This window comes from Paroedura picta, chromosome 4, assembly GCF_049243985.1.
Source record: "Paroedura picta isolate Pp20150507F chromosome 4, Ppicta_v3.0, whole genome shotgun sequence".
In the NCBI taxonomy this organism is placed as follows: Eukaryota; Metazoa; Chordata; class Lepidosauria; order Squamata; family Gekkonidae; genus Paroedura; species Paroedura picta.
In genome coordinates, this window is record NC_135372.1 from 71172570 (window position 1) to 71193466 (window position 20897).

At 43.4% G+C, this 20897-nt stretch overlaps 1 protein-coding gene across 3 annotated transcripts in view; it reads left to right on the forward strand.

Moving 5' to 3' along the window:
- Nucleotides 1-20897, forward strand: part of NEGR1 (neuronal growth regulator 1) — a 719159-nt gene that overhangs the window by 180524 nt on the left and 517738 nt on the right. The window lies entirely within an intron of this gene.

Consider the following 20897-nt stretch of genomic DNA (forward strand, 5'->3'; position numbering starts at 1 on the left):
CCCCCACTACCACTTTCCCACTGATTGAACATCTGGACCTGGCAATTTTGGCCATTGCTGAAAATTGTAGCCCTCTTTCTACCATTCCCACCCTCACAAGTCTGATTCAGGTGGTTCCATACCTTGACAAAATTGTGAAGTGAATCTCTGCTTTTACAATGGCAATCAACCCCTAAAAAGCACAGTGGCTTAAATTCCCATGTCTTACAAACATATTAAACAGTCAAAAATTGACCTGCCCCCTATTCCCACTATTGCATGAAAATACACACAGCCCTTCAGAAAAAGAAAATGGCAGCCTTGCAGGTAGAAAACTGACCAATTGGAAACCCTACTTGTATCAGAAGTCCTGCCAATAAAGGGTCCCTTCCATAATAGTGCTCAATCTACCTTTAAAATATTTTCATCAATCTTCACAGCATTTGATTGTCATTGTAAGGGCAGGGATGCACATCACAATTATCATGGATGCTTTAGGCTGATCCTGAATTGAGCAGGCAGTTGGACTCAATGACCTGTATGGCCCTTTCCAACTCTATGATTCTATTCTTCAGGTAGTGGTTAAGAGCGGTGGCTTTTAACCTGGTGAGCCACATTTGATTCCCCATTCCTACACATGCAGTCAGCTGGCTGACCTTGAGCTAGTCACAGGTCTGTTATAGCTGCTCCCCAGAGCAGTTCAGTCAGAGCTCTCTCATAGTTACCTACTTACCTCATAGGGTAACTTGTGGGGAGAGGAAGGGAAGGCAACTGTAAACCCCTTGGAGACTTCTTTGGGTAGCGTAAAGTGGCAAAGAAAAACCAACACTACTTCTTCTTCATTTCCCATCTGCTTTTGGGTATGTAACTGCATCACAACCACATTTGAAAAGCCATGAACTAAACCCTTGAATGTCATAACAAAGATACCAGATGTACTGAGTAGATAATTTAGATTAGATTATAATAAGCATATTTCCCCTGTTATATTTTATTTCCTAGTGGATATGAGCATTTAGGTTATATACGCTTAGGTTGTAAACAAAAAGTTTGGAAGATATGCATTATTTTTCATTGCTACTGATGTGCTTGATTCTAAGATTTGAGATTCACTAACTCCCCTGCACTGGTTTTTTTTTAAATATTGACTTGAGAGGATACCATCTGCCTACACACCTCTCTTCTGGTTTGAGAGCGTAACTTAAATGATTCCTGTAGAGCCTTTTAAATCCAATTTCCATTTTCAGCACTGTTTGAAAAGGTCTTTCCCTGAGAGTTGTTCTACTGTTTGCTGTAATCTTTCTTGACCTTAATATTGTACTTAGTATTGTTTTGATTGTATAAATATCACAGTTTACATATACAAAACCACAAAGCGTCTCACTGCCTTTTTATTGGTTTATCAGAGATGATGTTTCATTCCTTTTGTTATTGGGAATTTGTTTTCTTTTTTATATGGGAGATAAGATGTTTCAGTCTTGTAGAATATTAATCTACTCTTGTACACAAATCTTAAGAAAACAAGAGAAAAGCATTTTAATATTTCACCTCATGAAGAGACGCAAGTTAAGAGAATGTTTGGCTTTGTCCAGCTTTTCTAAAAAAAAAATGTCAAGCAGGCTTTGTTTTGTTGCACAAGAATCTGTACAGTGTTTCCTAGATGGTGGTGCAAGATTCCATTAAATTCAAGACAGGTTATGGACACACTTTTTTCAAGGCAAGAGATGAGCATATGATTTGCCATAGCCTCTGTCTGTGTAGTGACCCTAGACTCCGTTGGTGGTCTCCTATTCAAATACTAACTAGGGTCGATTCTGCTTAGATTCCAAGATCTAATGACACCAGGCTAGTCTGGGCCATCCATATCAGGATGATTCCTATATGGAACTCTACAGAAATGTTTCCTTTTTCTCTTGTTCTTAGTAGAATGTATTGTCAACTGTTTTGCTGCCAGTTGTGTAAAAGAAGCAAACTCATCTTTATCCTGAGTGTGTGTTCATCTCTATCCAAACCAACCCCCCCCCCCAAAAAAAAAGAAACCCAACCCCCTGAAAAATACCTCACCATTATTATTTTTTTAATATTTCTTAAGCTGGGTACATGTCAGAGAATCTGACTGGCTTACTGGTATAACTGTCTCCAAATTCAGCTATACTGAATAGCTGGTGATGGGAGAAGTTTAAAGGTTGAAGAGATTCTCTCAGTTCTATCTCTGCTGTTTTCTATCTTAAGTATTTCTTCCCATCCTCTCCCAGAGTATCTCCCTCCCATCAATATTTCTTCTCTTTAATTTCTAGAGTATTTTTGGGCAGGTGGCAAGGGCTGCTGAAATTCACTGTTCTGTCTTTGTGTTCAAAGTGTGTGCTTTTGGTTTCAAGGAGTATTGAGTACAATACCTAGGTGCTGATAAGTAGGCTTTTAGTAATAAGGGATTATTTTAGAAATTGTTTCATTAAATTTCAGCATAGGGCTTTAGTTCTTCCCTAAATTGGCCAGTGTTAGGGGGATATTACAGAGTTAGGAGGATATTATGCACTCATAGAATGGACCCTCTTGCTCAATCTTTTTGAAACTTCTTTTGAGAAGAGGCCCCACAGTTGTGCTGCAAATTTGGTGCCTCTACCTCAACCCCCTATCCCCAGCACTGAATATATCCCAGGATGGATTTGCCATTGACTTTAATGGTCTCCATACTGTATAATGAACCCAAAATAATCCAAGCTTCCCAAATATTTACCACATTCAAATACCATACCAATATTGGGTTTCAGGAATATCAAGAAATACTAATATTTTATGGATTCAATATACACAAATCCCCCTCCCACCCACCCCAAAAATCTTATTTTTTTCCTTGTACAGCCCTAGTCTCAAAGGTTACTAGCAAGATTCCTCAAGTTATATCCTGGGACAAAGGAACATAATGAAGAAATGCTTTTAAAAAATGTCTCCAATTTAGATTTTTTTTTTACTGTTTCTGAGCTTCAGATTTATGGTTTGATAAAATGGCATTATTCTATTGGTTAGAAACCTTGCTTTGTTTTAGCAGATTCTGTGTCAGAGTGTTCTCATATTATATGAAAGACAAACATTTTGTGCATTGACTTCTGGTAATGGTTGAACAAGCCCATATGTGCAGGCACATTAAGGCAGCAGTTTGAAACCCATTCTTCGAGAAGGTTGCTATGTAACAGGCAGGTGATGTGTCTGATTAGTATTTTTGGTACTAAGCTGTATCTACAGGTAGTGCAATGGGTTGGTTATTTATGTATATGTCTGCCATCTCTAATATGAAAAGCTTTGTAATGCTTCAATAATAAAATGCATTTATAACTGCATCTACTGTAATCACTGCAGTTCCTGGGCTGCTATTCCATGCTCATTAGCTGAAACTGCCATTCACCTATAATTTATGAGAAGCATACAATTATGTGTTATCACTACTTCAAGTGATTATTACACTGTATGTTTTTGAGATAATGGCATGCAACACTCCATGATGAATTATACCTCTATGGGTTGCTTTGCTTCTGTCATTAGCTCTATTATTTTTCTAAAACTATCCTGGTGAGAATTGTGTTGCAAGGTTAGTACCTCTTTGAAGTAAGAGACTTGGTCAGTGTTGATCCAATAAAAAACAGGATATGGCACTTTATAATGTAGAATCCTACATCATTTACTATATCCAGATGCTTCTCGTGTAATTCTATTTTTATTCTATATAAAACTTCTGTGCTTAACACAAAACCAGTAAAAGGTTATATATAGCAGGTTTGTTTAACAGATCGTGGCTAGGTTAGTTATTATGGAACAAAGGCAACAGTGTAGAGCCCTTACTGGAGTGCAATTATCTGGAGGGTCTTCCAGGGGGGTGTTCCCTTGTCCCTCATTCCCTTTCAAATCTCTGCAGATCAGATCAGACCATGATGACTGTTGCTAGAGAAATGACGGATGAGTAAAATGATCCAATGGTTGTAATAGTAGAACTTAAAGAGATTGGTGAATAGGGGTTTCCCCTTCTCCTATAGTTCTAGAACAGGCTTTCTCAACCAGAGTTTTATGAAACCCTGGAGTTTCTTGACAACCCCGGAATGGTTTCCCAAATGGGTGGGAGTTGTTTATATATATACTAGGAAATAAGCCCGCTGCAGGCTTAATGCAGCGGGCACCAGTGGGGCTGGGGAGGCGTGCTAAGGCTGGGGTGGCTCAGGCTGGGCGGCGCGGTCCAGCGGCGCAGGCTACCTCGTGTTGCTGGAGCCTGGGTGTGGGCGGCTGGGTCAGCGGCGAGGCAGTTGGTGTCGGCAGTGGAGGGTGGGAGGACGGGCGGGCCGCACGGCCGCGGGGCAGGGTCCAGTGCCGGATCCGCTGGTGTGGCAGTGGGCGGCAGCCGGCATGGCGGGTGGGGTGGCGGTGCGCTGCCGTTGTTGTGGTGGAGGGCCAGGCGTTGCGGAGGCCGCGGGCGGGCCGCTGCAGCTTGCGGTGGCAGGGCGCATCGCAAGGCAGTGGGAGTCCGGGGCGCATCGGAGCGAGAAAATGGCGGCGAGTGGCAGCAGGTAGGGCAGCTTGAAGGGGGGCGGTTCGGGAGGCGCATTGCGCCTCCTGATTGGTCAGTCCTCCGGCAAGGAACCAATCGCGTTATATATATATTTAAAATTTGCTAAACATTAATTGGGTGATATAACCGTATATAGTTATGTTGACCTGCACTCCCATCTCAAAATGGCCAATGATAGGCCTGAAAGGGGTGAGAAGGGGAGGTGCTCTAGGTGGGCGTATACACTGCTATGCTTCCCAACCAATTTCTATATGATTACACCACTTCTGGAGTTTCTCAGTGGTAAAAAAGTTAAAAAAGGCTGTACTAGAAATTGGTATTGTTTGGTGTAATTAACGGGCAACAGTTTCTGTGAAGAAAACATGTGTATATGGGTCAATTGACCAAATAAACATGCTACTACTACTACATGTTGTGCTTTAAACCTGAAGAAATGGCATGCTTAGATATTTTTAAAGGATAAACACATTCATTGAAGATAACTTTATTAATATCCATTAACATAACCATTAAAGTGCAATGTTCATGGTGAGGTAACATACCTGTGATTAGCAGACAGTGGCACAAAAAACAGAGTGTACCTACTTCCATCTTGTAAGAAAATTTGTGAGTTGCCTCAGAATAATGACTACTGTGTTTCATTCCACTATAGGAAGTTCTTACAACCAAATTCTTTCAACTGCTAATAGATTGCTGAACCTGAGATGCCTCAAGTTATAACTGCATCATGGTATGAAATCACATTAGTTTTTCAAATATTCATTCAAAAATGACTAGACCACTTAAAAAAAAAACTTAGCAACAATGATATTTTGATCCTGTGCACATTGGCCTGGAAATAAGCCTTAATGAATTAAGTGCATAGGATTCTACTCTGAACAGTTGATCACTTGGAGCACAATAATAGCTGACAGGTTGTTGTACAAAAAAGAAGACCCAGCTGGTTTCTGATTTATAAGATTACAAAGATTCTTGTAGCTCACAAAAGCTTTACCAAAATAAATCTATTAGTGGTTTAAAATTCCAGGAGGTGGTTTGTTATTCTGGCAGAAGTAATCTAATGTCTGCCCCCTGATATTGACAAGAATTTCCCTGCATAGTGAAGGATGTTACTCAGAAGCAATCTGCGTAGTTGCTAAATGCAATACTAGATTAGAGGACTTCTATGCCTTTATGTCAAAGAGAACAATTGAAGCAAAAGGTTGGTAGTTGTTCAACTTGTATTTATCTTCAAAAAGGAAGACTTATGAGATCCATTCACAGACCTCCAGCATTGAAGTTGTTTGTGTGGTTACATTTGTATCCTTCCTATAAGGACTGTGCTGTCCAAACTTGACTAACAGTGATGTGAATCATAAAAAAATTAGTACACACCTCTTATCAAAGCTTTTGAGAACAGAATTGATGTGACAGTTCTTGTCTGCTATATTTTCCTGCTCTGCAAGAGGTGACGGGTTACTCAGCCTTATTACAAGATTTGAGGAATTCCCCCAATAGGATCATCTGAAAGGCCATTCACGTGACCACATTTCACATGCCATCAGTGCCTGCATTTTTTATTGGGAGGGCTTTCTTATTGTTTCTAAGTACAGATTCTGTTTGTGTAGGCACTTGGTAGGTCAAAGCAAAGCAAGACAATTCAATTTGCTGTCAAAGACTCAACTAATTTTCATGCTAATTAAGATGGTATTGCTAAACCTAAGCTGCTAGGTAGATCAAATCCAAATTGTTGCAGGGTCACTAGAACTGAGCTATGTGGACACTTAAATCTTTATTTGTTCTTTATGTGTGTGCCCTGTTTTGATGGCCCCTTTAGTAATTTCATAGTCTTCCCAATCAAATGTCTGTTCCAGTTAGGGATTGTAAATGAAGTGTCAGAATTTTTTAAATTCCTTCTGTTCTAATGAGCAGAAGATTCCTGTCCTCTTGACCTAAATCAGACATTTGGCATTAAATTATACAAGGCAAAGTGAAAATAAAAAGGTAATTACATTAAACAGCACTCTTCAGGATTCTTTTGAAAAATAACTAGATTTCTAATCCACAAGCTACAGTGCATGTACTTGAGATAATGACATTAGCACTGTAAAGATTTCTATTGTGAAGTATCGTCTTTCTATCACTGTAGGAACCTTTGTATCTAAGGAGATTACAGGTCAGTTCCGTCTTTCTTCAACTGAATGCAAGAGCTCCAACAGGGCCCACATAAGGTTTCCTTTTGAACAAGGCTTAAGGCCCTTCTGCTGTTCTCTTGGGCAGATTTTCTGCTGTTCTCTTGGGCAGATTTTGGTGCTGTTTACAGAAATCTAATCCATGGAAATTTAGAGTAACAAACTCCAGTAAAGTAGGTTGGTGCAAATGAAAAGGAAAGGGATATTGCTGTATCTTAAAGACAAACAAGTTTATTGAAGAGAGATTCAAGTGGATAGCCATGTTGGTCTGGAGTAGTACAATACACCTCAGACAATGTGCCTGCAATCAAAAGCTCATGTCTTGAATAAATCTTTGTTGGTCTTAAAAGTGCCATTGGACTCAACGTTTATTGAAGGGTAAACTTTCATAGGCTGAAATTTAAGATAAAACTTCCCCCCTGAAATGCAGATAAAAGGCAAATATTTAGATTTAGTTTTTTATAAGAAGGAGAGTTGATTCTTATATACCACTCTTCTCTACCCGAAAGAGTCTCAAAGTGGCTTACAGTTGCCTTTCCTTTCCTCTCCCCACAACAGACACCCTGTGAGGTGGGTGAGGCTGAGAGAGCCCTGATATCACTGCTCGATCAGAACAGCTTTATCAGCACCGTGGCGAGTTCAAGGTCACCCAGCTGGCTGCATGCGGGGGAGCACGGAATTGAACCTGGCTCACTAGATTAGAAGTCCGCACTCCTAACTTCTACACCAAGCTGGCTATATAATTCAATTAATAGCTTGTCACTCCCACACACTAGCTCCTGGTGGGTAACAGCAATCCCCCACAGTAAAACCCCATAAAACAATAAGAAAAACCCATTAAAATTCACCCTTGGCGATGACAGAAACTCCCCCCAGCTAAATAGACTTCTTAAAACTGCCTCAGGGGGACAAGCCCAGGGTAGCCTAATGACCTGACTAGCTCAGGGAGCGGCCCAGGTCATCAGTCAAGGTGACCAGCACTGTTTCCACCCTGTGCCCAGGGTGGAAGCTCGACTAGTATGGATTGAATGCTGAAGTTTCCTTCAAGAATGCCAGAAGCTGGTCCGTGGCAGCCCTTTCAACCACCTTAACCAGAAACACAAGATGTGAGACTTGGTGGTAGTTGTCTGGGTCCCACAGATCCAGCAATGGTTTCTTCAGCAAAGGGTAAACCACTGCCCCCTTCAGTATCTCTAGGCCCTCCCTGGTATATAGGGAGATGTTGATAATATCACCCAGAGGGCCTCCTATCTGCTAGTCAATCATCTTCAGCAATCAGGATGGAAAGGGATCAAGGTGGGCAAGTGGTTGCCCTCAATGACCCCAGCAACATTTCCACTTTGGTTCCTGAGAGCCACCTGAAGCCATCAAACATATCCCTGAGATGGCCAAGTGGTCTCAAGTTCCATTTCTGTCTCAAACATGGCAGGGAGGTTATGGCGGAGTGACAAGACTGTATCTGCAAAAAAGTTCACAAATACCTCACAGCCTAATTTCAATTTACTAGAGTTTTGGTGCCCTTCCTGGAGGGTGGCAAGTGACTGAACTACCCTAAATAATTGTGCAGAGCAAAAGCTCATGGACACAACAGAGGCAGCATAAAACTGACATTTAGCCACCTTCACTCCCATCTTATATGCATGCAATAAGATGTTCTTGCCACCTCGTCACACGTCTTCCTCCGCACCCACTCTAGCTATCTTAATTCCTTCTTCCTCTGCTGCAGCTCCATCGTATTCCTTAGAACCACTTTGAGTCAAGGGCAGAGAGGGTGTCTAGGAGTGTTGTTGTGAATAGCAGCTGCTAGGCAGGACTGCTAGTGAGTTGCCAGGAGCTATTGTGTCCCGCAGAGCATTCAGGAATCTGGTCAGATCCATAAGTGGGTGGGCTAAAATACTCAAGCAGGGAGCAATTAGACAAATAGCGGTTTAGCTATTAGACTAAGGGCAATGCCATATTAAAATAAGCTGAAAATCTTGCATTAAAGTTACAAACTTATGTGTCTGGTTTAGGTAAAAAGGAAATTATAGACTAGGGGTAACTAATTGTAAATTTCCTAGTAGTTGTCTTAGCCCTTTAGAACAAAATTTGAGAACAATCAGTCGTTTTATTAGGATCAGGCAGAACATTGCAGATTAGTGAGAGAGCTTTTGAAGTTGTAGAACTCTTCATCAGTCTGGATGTTATGCAAAAGAAGGAGGAGGAAGAAAAGATACTGTGCATGGCAGAAGAGGCCCTCTGCACATGGTGACAGTCTCCAGATGGAACACAGGAAGAGTTCTGCAGACTTAATTAAGTCAGGCCATTCTAGATACAAAAAAAGATCTCAAGTCTGTTGGGATAAAGACACAGTGGTTGCTTTCCCTTTTAACATATAAACGCCTTTGTTACAACCTGAGATTTTTTTGTTTTTTGCACCCATAATGGCTCAACTTAATTAAATCTGCATCACATTTTCTGTGTTCCATCTGGAGAAATCAGTAGACAGAGGAACTTTCCCATCTTGCCTCACAACATTATCTCCCCCCACCCTCCCCTGTTTTGCTTAACATCCTGCCTAATCTAAGAGTTCTGGAAAACTTCATCATGCGGTTTGTTGGTTCTAATTAAAGAAGACCTCTTCCACATGTGTGGTTGACTTTTTTTCTTCTGGTTTCTTTTTTTGCACACTACATGACTTTGACAACATTAAATATACAAAAAAGTAAAACTGACCTCCAGTTTAGAGATATTAGTTCACTTGGCGAAAATGGCTGCTTTGGAGGGTGGACTTTATACGCTGCTGAGGTTCCTCCCCTTCTCAAAGCTTTACCTCTCCATGCTCCACCACCAAATTTCTAGGAACTTCCCAACATGCTGTTGGCAGCCCTATTAGCATGGTATAGGTGGACAGGCTGTGATTTGTAGGGTCTGCATTGTTAACTGAGCCTGCTAAGATCTACTTTGGAGGATGGACTCTATGGCATTGCCCTCAAATGAGGTATTCAGCCTCCCCAGATTCCACCCCTAAATCTCCAGGAATTTCCCAACCTGGAGTTGGCAACCCTACATGCCACCAATCATTGATGGCTGAAGGGAGGGGCACACAGCATGCCTATATTAATATCAATATATATTGCTAATATTTTATAAATATCTGCTCTTCATGTGACACACTACTAATAAAAGCTATTAGGCCTCAGGCCAAATAGATCACTTTGCCCCTTGCAACCTTGAAACTCTAAGCCAGTCACTGTGGTAAAGTCAGCTTAGACTGCAGTGCTAAACATAGTTACCTGGAAGTAAAATCCATTTAAACTAATAGGGTTTACATCTGTGTAAGTAGGTTAGGATCAGGCTGTTTCAGTAGCAATATTAAGTAAGCTGCTTTGTGAACACCATCAATATTTAGATGAATTGATAAGGAAGACAGGCGCCTCCCCAAATCAGTAATGGCTGGGACTACCGTAATTGATATTCATTGCTATTGTTCTAGCTACAGCTCAGTTTAGATTCTCACTTTATTTGTCATGCATGTTTGGCTCTAATGGCTGCTGTTCTTAATGCAAAGTATTCTGTTGAGTTCAAGATTCAATTTCATGGCTAATTCAATTCAAGGGGCATCAGTATCTCTCTCTGCTAGAAACAGGTTAGGTTGGGAGACATGACATTATATATTATAGTAGTGCTATCTCATTGTGCAGTCATGGAGGATAAAGAATGTGATTTTTGTTTTTGTGTTTGAGTGAATATGTATGCAGAATGCTCAGAAATGTGACCTAACGCATATGTACTTCATCATAGTTAATAATGAAATTAAACATTGAAAGCAGCTGCCTTGAATATTCATGGAAGAAATGGTAAAAGAGAGAATATCCAGCCTGGCAAAAGAGAAGAAAGTGTTAGGGGCTTTTCGCACACCTTCAAAATCGCACAATGGTTGCCAATTGAAAATGCTACTGATTTGCCATTATGCACAACGTCGTTGACAATCTGCCACACACCTGAAACCGATCCGCAAAAAGCGCTTCCTTGTAGCGCTTTCAGGGAAATCCCCAAAAGTGGATTCACCCTCCGGAAAGCGCTACACTCCTGCAACCAATCTGCAACACTAGCGGGAAAGTTCTGTGTGTTACCATTGTTGTGGTTTCTACAAAGTCCCTCCCCCTGGCTCTCTCCTCTGATCTTCCGGCAAAGCGATCGCCATTTTTTTTTCTCCGAGCGAGCGAAGTTCAACCCACCAGCAAGCCTGTTTAGAGGCTTCCCCGGCTTCAGTCCCTCCCCAGAGCTGTTTATTCACTAAGCACAAACAACAGACAAGCCCGTTTGCTGATGTATTTTCCCTTTATTTTTTACACTGTTTTCGGCCGAAAATCGGGCCCGTGAGGGGGGGGGGATTTTTTTTTCCACTTGGGGGGAGCGTGGCAACGATGAAACGACAGCTCAAACACACCTGCCAGCTGATGGGTCTCTCAGTTGCAACGAATCAACACATATTAGTTGCAATGGGTGTGTTTAAAAAAAAAAAAAACCTTTCTTAAAGGGAAAGGGGCTGTTTGGGAGCATGCTAACAGCTGCCCATTGGCTGCTTGACAGCCAGGGGCGGGACGAGCTTGGCAATAGCGCTTCCTGTCTAGCGATTTTTGCTGAGACCGGAAGCTTGTGGGAAACGATAGAAACGCAACTGGATTCCACTACAAAGTCAGGTATGCATAATGACGAATTGCACTATTTTAAATGGCGATTTTTCGTTCAGCAAACAATTTGCTACAAGGATCCCGGTGCGGAAAGCCCCTTAGTGTTGGCTTGTAGCATCTGTGTGTGTTTGGAATCTTATGTCATACAATGTCAGATTTGGCCTGGACTAATCTCCTGTACCTTTAAGTATTTTCTAGATTGATAATTCTTCCACTTTCAGCCTCCCTAGTAGTTCTAGCTGCACTGTTAAATTCTCTCTTGGGTGGAATTTTCAAAAGTACAAAGAGTCCCTCTAAATCTGGCACTTTCAAGGTTTAAGAAATAGAACCTGATATGGAGAAAGGAGTATTTGACTTTTTAGAATTTCTGAATAACATTAAATCAGTAGTTTTTAATTGCTACACTCAAGCATGTTCTTTTTATGGCCTTCACACCAATTGCAACAAGGAAGCCTTTGGTGAGCTCTTCAGATGTGCATGAGAGAATCTGGATATGTCTGATATACACAATTGTATCGTTTATGCCATGAGTCAATGACTTCCTTGTAGCTGTGCTACACCACTTACCTGTTGCTAACTCGTTTTAAAAGTCCCCTTATTAAAAGCAACAGGGGAGGGCTCGTGGCTCAGTGACAGAGCAACTGCTTGGCATGCATAAGTTTCCATGTTTAATCCCTCACATTACTATCTTAATGATCAGATAGTGATATAAAGGACTTTGGCATGGAACTCTAGAGAGCAGCTGCCAGTCTGAGTAGACAGTGCTGACCCTGTTGGTTTTAGTGTAAATTCAGGTAGGTAGCCATACTGGTCTAAGACAACAGAATGGAGTTTGAGTCCAGTGGCACCTATAGTTTTCTGACCATGACCTAGAGAAATACACTTCTTCAAAAGTGTGCATGCACACAAAAGCTTATACCTAGAATTAAACTTTTTTGGTCTTAAAAGTGCCACTGGACTCAAACTTTGTTCTGTTAACACCTTATAAGGCAGCTTCATGTGTGTTCACAGAATAAAAGGCAAAACACAGAACTTAGACGGTTTTTAGTCTGCTACGTGTTTCTGTGTGCCTTTAGTGTCTGTCTGTTCTTCAGCTAATGTTTCCATCAAATGCAGCACACACTGTCTAACATATACCACTAATTGTGCACTATGGGAAAAGCACTCAAGGCAATCTAGTTGTTACCAATCTAAAGGATATATCTGACTATGCAGGTAAAGGAGATAAATACCAAGTGATTCCATGTTCACATGTCAGTAAGTTACCTGGCCGTGACCTAGATGGATTATGTCTTTTTTCTGGTAACTCAGACATGTGCTCGGACTGGGCCAAAGTAGCCCAAGCTTCAAGAACCCATCCCTGTGTCACATGGAGTGCTCAAGAGGAATACATCAGGAAACATGGAGTGATCTTACCTATAGCTCATCTCACATTAAATTGAGGGAGTTCGAACAGGGTAAGTTTGGGTGGTGATCTTTTGCAGTTTTTCAGACATGTGGCAGTGGCACTCATTTCCCCTTTATTTTCCCCATTCCCTTCCAATGGCGGGATATCTTTCCCCTTTGGGTGGCACACACAATAATGCCCAGTTGCCACAATTTGCACACCAGCTCTCCTCCTCTTCCTCTCTTCTGTGCTGGCCCCGACTCTTCATTGGCAAATTGCTGTTCCATGTGCCTCCTCTTACCAATCTCCCTGATGGTGGCCACTGGAAAAGAGTGGAGCTCATAAGTGCAGCAATGTCAGTGCTGGACACTCAGCTCCTTCCCCTGCCCCCACGTAGAAGCTTTGCCAATCCTTGCTGAACAGTAGTTGGAGGAAACAGAAGGGGGAAAACAACACCATGTGGACATTGCCATTCCCCTTTCTATTTTAGCTCAGCTTCTCAGCCCTGGCTGCTAGTCATTTCCTTTCTATTTCTGGACAACCTCAACCACAGATACCTCACCATGTATGCCCATTCCCCCTTGAGTAGCCTCCTGCCTTCCCTCCCTCTCACCAGTTGCTCACAGGCCAAATTAAGAGCCTTGGATGAGCCGGTTCCAGCCTCCAGGACATATGTTTGAGACTCCTGGGTGTAAACTGTACGGAGCTTTTATTCCAATCCCAGGTCGATTCAGTTCCTGCCATCTATACAGAATGCGATTTCCATTTTGATTTTGGGCGATTTAAATTATCCTTCTGCAACAAGCAGGATTGATCCGGAGTGACCCTACCTTTATTATGCCATATCTCAGAGTGCTTTTAACCCTCAATATTTTAAGATTTGGATTGAGAAAGCAGGCTGTTTTGAATCTGGGCAAGCTTTCCTTAAAGGAGAAGCCCCTAATTTCTCTCAACATCTGTCGGTCTTGGATTTTTTTCTCCCTCCTCTGCCTTCTTCGATCCTCTCCCCCCCTTTCAAGAAAAGAAAGAAAGAGGCTGTGCTTGGCTCCCCCCCCCCTTCTGAGCCTCCCTAACCATGTGCAGAACACTTTTCTGCTTCAATGGGGAGAGGGGGAGAGGAAGACCCGAATTCAAATCAATTTGAATTGAACAGGATTGACAATGGAATAAACAAAGTAAATGCAGACTCTGCCCTGGATTAAGCCACGCAGTGCTTTCCACCTATTAAATATCCAACATAAACTTTATTTTCCCTGCTTTCAAAGGGCTGAACAACCTTGTTTCCATTATATCCTTATATCCTTCCCTATGAGCTCTGTTCCTCACTTTCCACCATCTTTGCCAGCAGAAGGCTGCTTCTTTGATGGACTATAACTTTTTAATGTAGTGCCCTCCATCACCTTCTCTTTCTTCATTCCCATTTCAAAATCTCCTCCCCTCTCATGAAATCTTTGACTTAAACCTGTAATATTCATCAGCAAATGTTGCAAGTCAAGCACATTAATCCCTAGTAAATTCTTTCTTATCTTTGTAGTCTGTCTGTGCTTGGAGCACCTTCCCCAATTGACCCATGTACCCGTCTGACTTGTGTAGGGTGACCATAACCATTTGAACACAGGCTTCAGTAAAGAGGAAGATATTGGACATTTTATTTATTTATGTTTCAACTTGTTAGCCACTGCTCTCAGCTAGGGCTAGCTCAGGGTGGCTTACAATTTAACAAGGAATATATAAATATACTATTAAAATACTAAAACCAGACCCCAATAGAATCATGAAACACAAAGCAGCAGTTGAAATCTTTAGCCGTAACCTGTACCCCTCCCCCTATGGGTAATAGGCTCCGGTTCATGGAGTCATCTCCACACCAAATTCTATGTGTCAGGAGGGTAGAAGAGCCAACTTGGTAGAGTGGTTAGGAGTGTGGACTTCTAATCTGGCAAGCCGGGTTTGATTCCCTGCTCTTCCACATGCAGCCAGCTGGGTGACCTTGGGCACCGATAAAGCTGTTCTGACAGAACAGTAATATCAGGGCTCCCTCAGCTTCACCTTCTTCACAGGGTGTCTGTGGTGGGGAGAAGAAAGGGAAGGCGATTGGAAGCCGCTTTAAGACTCCTTCAGGTAGAGAAAAGCAGCATATAAAACCAACTCTTCTTCTAGAAAGATGTAAATGACTAAGATGTTAAATGTCAGTAGAGGGAAGAGGGAGAGGAGCCAAGGATATTCCAGCCCTAAAGGTAAAGGTAAAGGTATCCCCTGTGCAAGCACCGAGTCATGTCAGACCCTTGGGGTGACGCCCTCTAGCGTTTTCTTGGCAGACTCAATACGGGGTGATTTGCCAGTGCCTTCCCCAGTCATTACCGTTTACCCCCCAGCAAGCTGGGTACTCATTTTACCATTGTCTGGTAAAAGAGCTCTATTTTGCAGGAACTGCAGAACTGTGGAAGATCCCTTACTTGTCCAGCAACTCATTCTACGTGGGGCCAAGACCGAAAAGACCATGGTCAAGGCCAGGTGTACTTCACACAGGCTAGTAATCACCAGTTTATTAGTACCCCCAGAGCGAAGGTCTTTTCAAGGGGCACGAAGAGATAAGTGGTCCCTCAGGTATGTAGGGCGCAGACTGCAAAGGGCCTTAAAGGTCAATACCAAATCCTTGAACTTGATCCGGAACACCACCCATAACCAATACAGCTGTCTCAGCACTGGCTGAATGTGGGCCATCCAAGATGTTCCTGTGAGGACCCGAGCAGCTGCATTCTGCACCAGTTGTAACTTCCGGGTTAAGTCAAGGGCAGGCCAGTTTCTGAGTTACAGAAATCAAGCCTGGAGGCAACTGTTACATTAATCTCTGTGGCCAGGTGTGCCAGATAAGGCACTAGTAGCCTGATCTGACCCTTTCAATCCAGCCAAAGGATCTTTGTCTTGGAAGGGTTGAATTTCAGGCCACTCTGCTTGAGCCTAACCATCACTACTTCCAAAAATCCAACAAAAGTTTCCGGGGGGGGAGTCTCAATAGGTTATAACCATCCCTTAGCCTAATGAAGGGATGAGGGTAACACTAAGGGCCATTCCGCACCGGGATCCATGTTGCAAATTGTTTGCGGAACGAAAAATCACCATTTTAAATAGTGGAATTCGTCGTTATGCATACCTGCCTTTGTAGTGGAATCCAGTTGCGTTTCTATTGTTTCCCACAGGGTTCCGGTCTCGGCAAAAATCGCTAGCCAGGAAGCGCTATTGCTGAGCTGTGTCCCGCCCCTGGCCGTCAAGCAGCCAATGGGCGGCTGTTATCATGCTCCCAAACAGCCCCTTTCCCTTTAAGGAAGGTTTAAAAAAACACACACGCACACATGTTGCAACGAATATGCGTTGATTCGTTGCAACGGAGAGACCCATCCAGCTAGCAGGTGGTGTTTGTGCTGCCGTTTCATCATTGCCACGCTCCCCCCGAGTGAAAAAAAAATCCCCCCCCCCTCACGGGCGCGATTTTCGGCCAAAAACAGTGTGAAAAATAAAGGGAAAATAAACCAGTAAACGGGCCTCTGTGTTGCTTGTGCTTGGTGACTTTAAACAGAGGGACTGCAGCCGGGGAAGCCTCACTGGGTAAATGAAGGCTTGCCGGTGCGTTGATCTCCGCTCACTTGGAGAAAAAAAAATGGTGATCGCTTCGCCGGAAGATCAGAGGAGAGAGCCAGGGGGAGGGACTTTGCAGAAACCGCAACAATGGTAACGCACAGAACTTTACCGCTAGTGTTGCAGATTGGTTGCAGGAGTGTAGCGCTTTCCGGAGGGTGAATCCACTTTTTGGGATTTCCCTGAAAGCGCTACAACAAAGCGCTTTTTGCGGATTGGTTTCAGGAGTCTTCCAGATTGTCAACGACGTTGTGCATAACGGCAAAACTGTAGCGATTTCAATTAGTAACCATTGTGCTATTTTGGACAAATGCAGAACGGCATAATAATCCCCACCCTCTAACCCTGGGAAGGCCCTGAGGTGGGGTGGGAATTGAAGGCAAGAAACACCACCTGTGGACTAATCCTGCTGAATCCTGACATTCACCAAGGCCCCAGCAAATTTCTTTATTGAACTGGCACACACCTCCATCAGTTGTTTAAATATAAGTCAGGGAAGATCCAGGGAAGATGTGCCAGGCCCCTTTCCCTGTACTGCTGAAGAGGTGTGAGTCAGAAGAGAGTGAACTTTGGATGGGAGATAGCAACCGAGCCCATTCAGGCCAACTCCAAAAGTAGACATGGACTCTGATCAATGTTCCCTCTATTTTTTTTCTCAGCTGAGCAGAGCAATTCCCATCCTTAGCAGAATACAACTGCTGTGATCTTAAAATGGGCAATGGGTAGTGCAAGTCCCTGTGTGGTTCCAGGGTGTAAACTGCACGGAGCTTTTATTCCAACCCCAGATCAATTCAGTCCCTGCCCTCTACACAGAATGCGATTTCTGTTTGGATTTTGGGGCGATTTTAATTTTCCTTCTGCAGCAAGAAGGATTGATCAAGAGTGATCCTACCTTTATTGTGCCATATCTCAGACTGCTTTTAAGCCTGAATATCCATTGTGAAAGAAAGCTCCGTGGTAGAAAACCTCTGATAGGCTACACCTGGTCATGTGACACGCTTGCCTTAAAGGAGAAGCCCCTAATTTCAACTTCTGTCGGTCCTGGATTTTTCCTCCCTCCTCTGCCCTTTTTGATCCTCTCCCCCCCCCCTCCAAGAAAAGAAAGAGGCTCCCTGCCTGGCTCCTCTCCCCCCCCCCTTCAAGAAAAGAAAGAAAGAGGCTTGGCTCCCCCCCCCACCTTCTGAGCCTCCCTAACTACGTGCAGAAGACTTTCCTGTTTCAATGGGGGGGGGGGAGGAAGAATCGAGTTCAAATCGATCTGAATTCAACAGGATTGACAATGGAATAAAGAAAGTAAGTGCAGATGCTGCCCAGGTAGTGTTGGGCACTTCGGTGCCCAAAGTGGCCGGTCTCTCCTGGTGCAGCAAGTGCTGCACCATGGGGGGGCTGCCAGTGCACTGACGCCTGCACCTCCCCTCTCGCCCCCCCCCACGGCATGGCACTTGCTGCACTGGGAGAGACCAGCTGCTTCGGGCGCTGAAGTGCCAAACCCTAGTTCCAGGCTGCTGCTGAGAAGGGTTTCCTATGTTAATGAATAATAGCTCATGCACACAACTGAGAGAGAACACTGAGTCTGTTCCCAGAGAGTTAAGGGCCTGACACTGTTTTAAATTATAGGAATCTTTCCAGAGAGTATCTGTCCAGTTTTTGTGCACAATGCTTTATAAGGTGCTTTTTTGTGTTACAGACACTATATAAATCCTTATCCATGGTTCTCCTTAATATTTGGGAAACTGCCTGGGGGGTGGAGCATGTCTGAAACCTGGACAGTGTCCAGACTGAAACTAAGAGCCCCAACCCTACCTCGCTGACCGCTCTCCCTTCTGGCAACCTGGCTGCAGATGCTCCTGGCTGTTGGAGCCGATGTTCCTCCACCACCCCACCACACTACCCAGCCAGCGGTGGTGCAGAGCAAGAGCTGGCAGTGGCGTCGAAAAGGAGCCGCTGAAGCCAGCACTGCTGAGGAGGCCAGCTGATACTGTGTGGCCGCACCATGGACTACAGTAGGTCCCGGTGGCACTGGTCCTCGACAGGAGGCCATGCCAAAAGCGGAGAACTGGGCCCACTGCCTGATGCCCCTCATGGAAGCTGCTGCACAGCCAGGGCTGCCAGCCCTGCTGCAACCTCCCACACCATAGCCAACAACCAGCCCACTGTCTGCCCAGGCAATGCACCCTCTACCCACTGATTTTGGAGGGTGTGTTGGACAACCATCTTGGAGGCCTCTCCACACCTTCCCAGGCCTGCCTCCCCTCCCCCTTCATCCTGGTAGCACCTGTTACATTTTTTACTGCAGTGGGCTTAACAATTAGTAAGTAAATAATAGTAATAAACAAGGGAAGATACATACCTTAATCCCCAAAGATGGTTATATCTTACAACTGCTCAGCTAATTGTTGCACTTTCCTCTTGCAAAAAAAATCTTATCTGGTGCAAGAAAAAGGCTTTTTGTACTGGAAGAAGACCCCTCCTGCTGAGTAGAGTGGTAGGCTACAACCCAAAGGCAAAGGATTTCATGTGTGACTAGAAGGCAGTTTTGCTCATGTGAGGGCAAGTATAAGATGTAAAAAGGTAAAGGTATCCCCTGTGCAAGCACGAAGTCATGTCTGATCCTTGGGGTGATGCCCTCTAGCGTTTTCACAGGGTGGTTTGCCAGTGCCTTCCCCAGTCATTAGTGTTTACCCCCCAGCAGCAAGCTGGGTATTCATTTTACCAACCTCGGAAGGATGGAAGGCTGAGTCAGCCTTGAGCCGGCTGCTGGGATTGAACTCCCAGCCTCATGGGCAAAGCTTTCAGACGGCTGCCTTACCACTCTGCGCCACAAGAGGCTCTAAGTATAAGGTAAAGGTAAAGGTATCCCCTGTGCAAAGCACCGAGTCATGTCTGACCCTTGGGGTGACACCCTCTAGCGTTTTCATGGCAGACTCAATAGGGGGTGGTTTGCCAGTGCCTTCCCCAGTCATTACCGTTTACCCCCCAGCAAGCTGGGTACTCATTTTACCGACCTCGGAAGGATGGAAGGCTGAGTTAACCTTGAGCCGGCTGCTGGGATTGAACTCCCAACCTCATGGGCAAAGTTTTCAGACGGCTGCCTTACCACTCTGCGCCACAAGAGGCTCTAAGTATAAGATGTACATAAATATAAATTCTGCTGATTGTCCTCTCTCACTGTAGCCCCCTTCATCAGATACAGCAGCATGTGTTGTCTGACTGTCAGGGAGAAACTATGACCAGATTAGGAGGAACTCTTGTTTTAGTCCAGGTTATTATTCCCTTATGTTTAATGTACATCACATTTAAAAATGTTAATGGGAGAGTGTTTAATTAATTGTATGCTATAGAAAAGATTATTTTTTCTCAACCAGGTACTTTACACTGAGTCCCACATATTCTTCCCATCTGTATACAGCACACTGGCTTTTCACTTTCCTCGTTTTTCTTTTAGATTAAACTTCTTAGCACTGCCTGCTGCCTGCACTACGAGATCCAAGATAACATCACACAGCCATATGATTATTTTGAAATTAAATCCTATAGTACAAGTCATTCCTTGATCTATGGAATATGTCTGAAATATAATCTGGTGTCCCCCCCCCCACCCGCACTGGCAATGAGTTTGCATGAGTCCTTCATTGCCAGCATATATAACCACAGAGAGGCACTCAGCTGCATTTTGTCAGTGTAATGATAATTCTGTGCAATTGATTTCTTTTCTACAAATATTTCATAATAATAGCCTTCTGAACTTGAAAATGTTCAGGGTTTTTGTGTGGTTGTTGTGTATGTTGGTTTCAGAACTTACTTCATCACTAAAGAAATTTCTGTTTAATTCGTAACCTTGGAAAAACGGTGGGCAAAAATTGAAGGAGATATTAGTTAATTATATCGGCAACCTAGCTGATGTTTTCGGGAGTTCTGCATTTTCTTTTACAAAAGCAAATTGACTGCAGTCTTGTTGCCAAAGCCCATGATATTGAACATTTTGGATGTAATCAACATTTTCAAAAGTCTGTTATTTTGCATCCTCTAGGCATAATCTATTGCTTTGTGGTGGTCTCAAAGCTTCTGTTGCTTTTTATGCCTTTAATTTGTGTTTCAGTGTCACATGGCAGAAAATCAAGAGGGAAAAATAGTACCATCTGGATTGCCTGTGATCATCAGCAAAAATGCTTGACTCATCTGACTATATAATATAGTGATTTTCCTAGGTTTGATCCCGCAATGGGTACTACAAAAACCCAGTGTGGCCCCTTCCATTATAATGTGTGTTTGCTGTAGAATTCAGGTTATTTTCTTTTAGCTAGAAACTACCAGATTTAGGGTATATGAAATGTTTTAAATTTAAACATTTCAAAACTAATGTATAGTCCTGGCCAAATGGCTGACATAGGTAATCACTGCAGTTTTCCATTACTAGTAATTTGTGGTTTATTTTAAATCAAATATGTATAAGTATACACTAATGGTTATATCCTGCGTCCCTTTCACTGGTG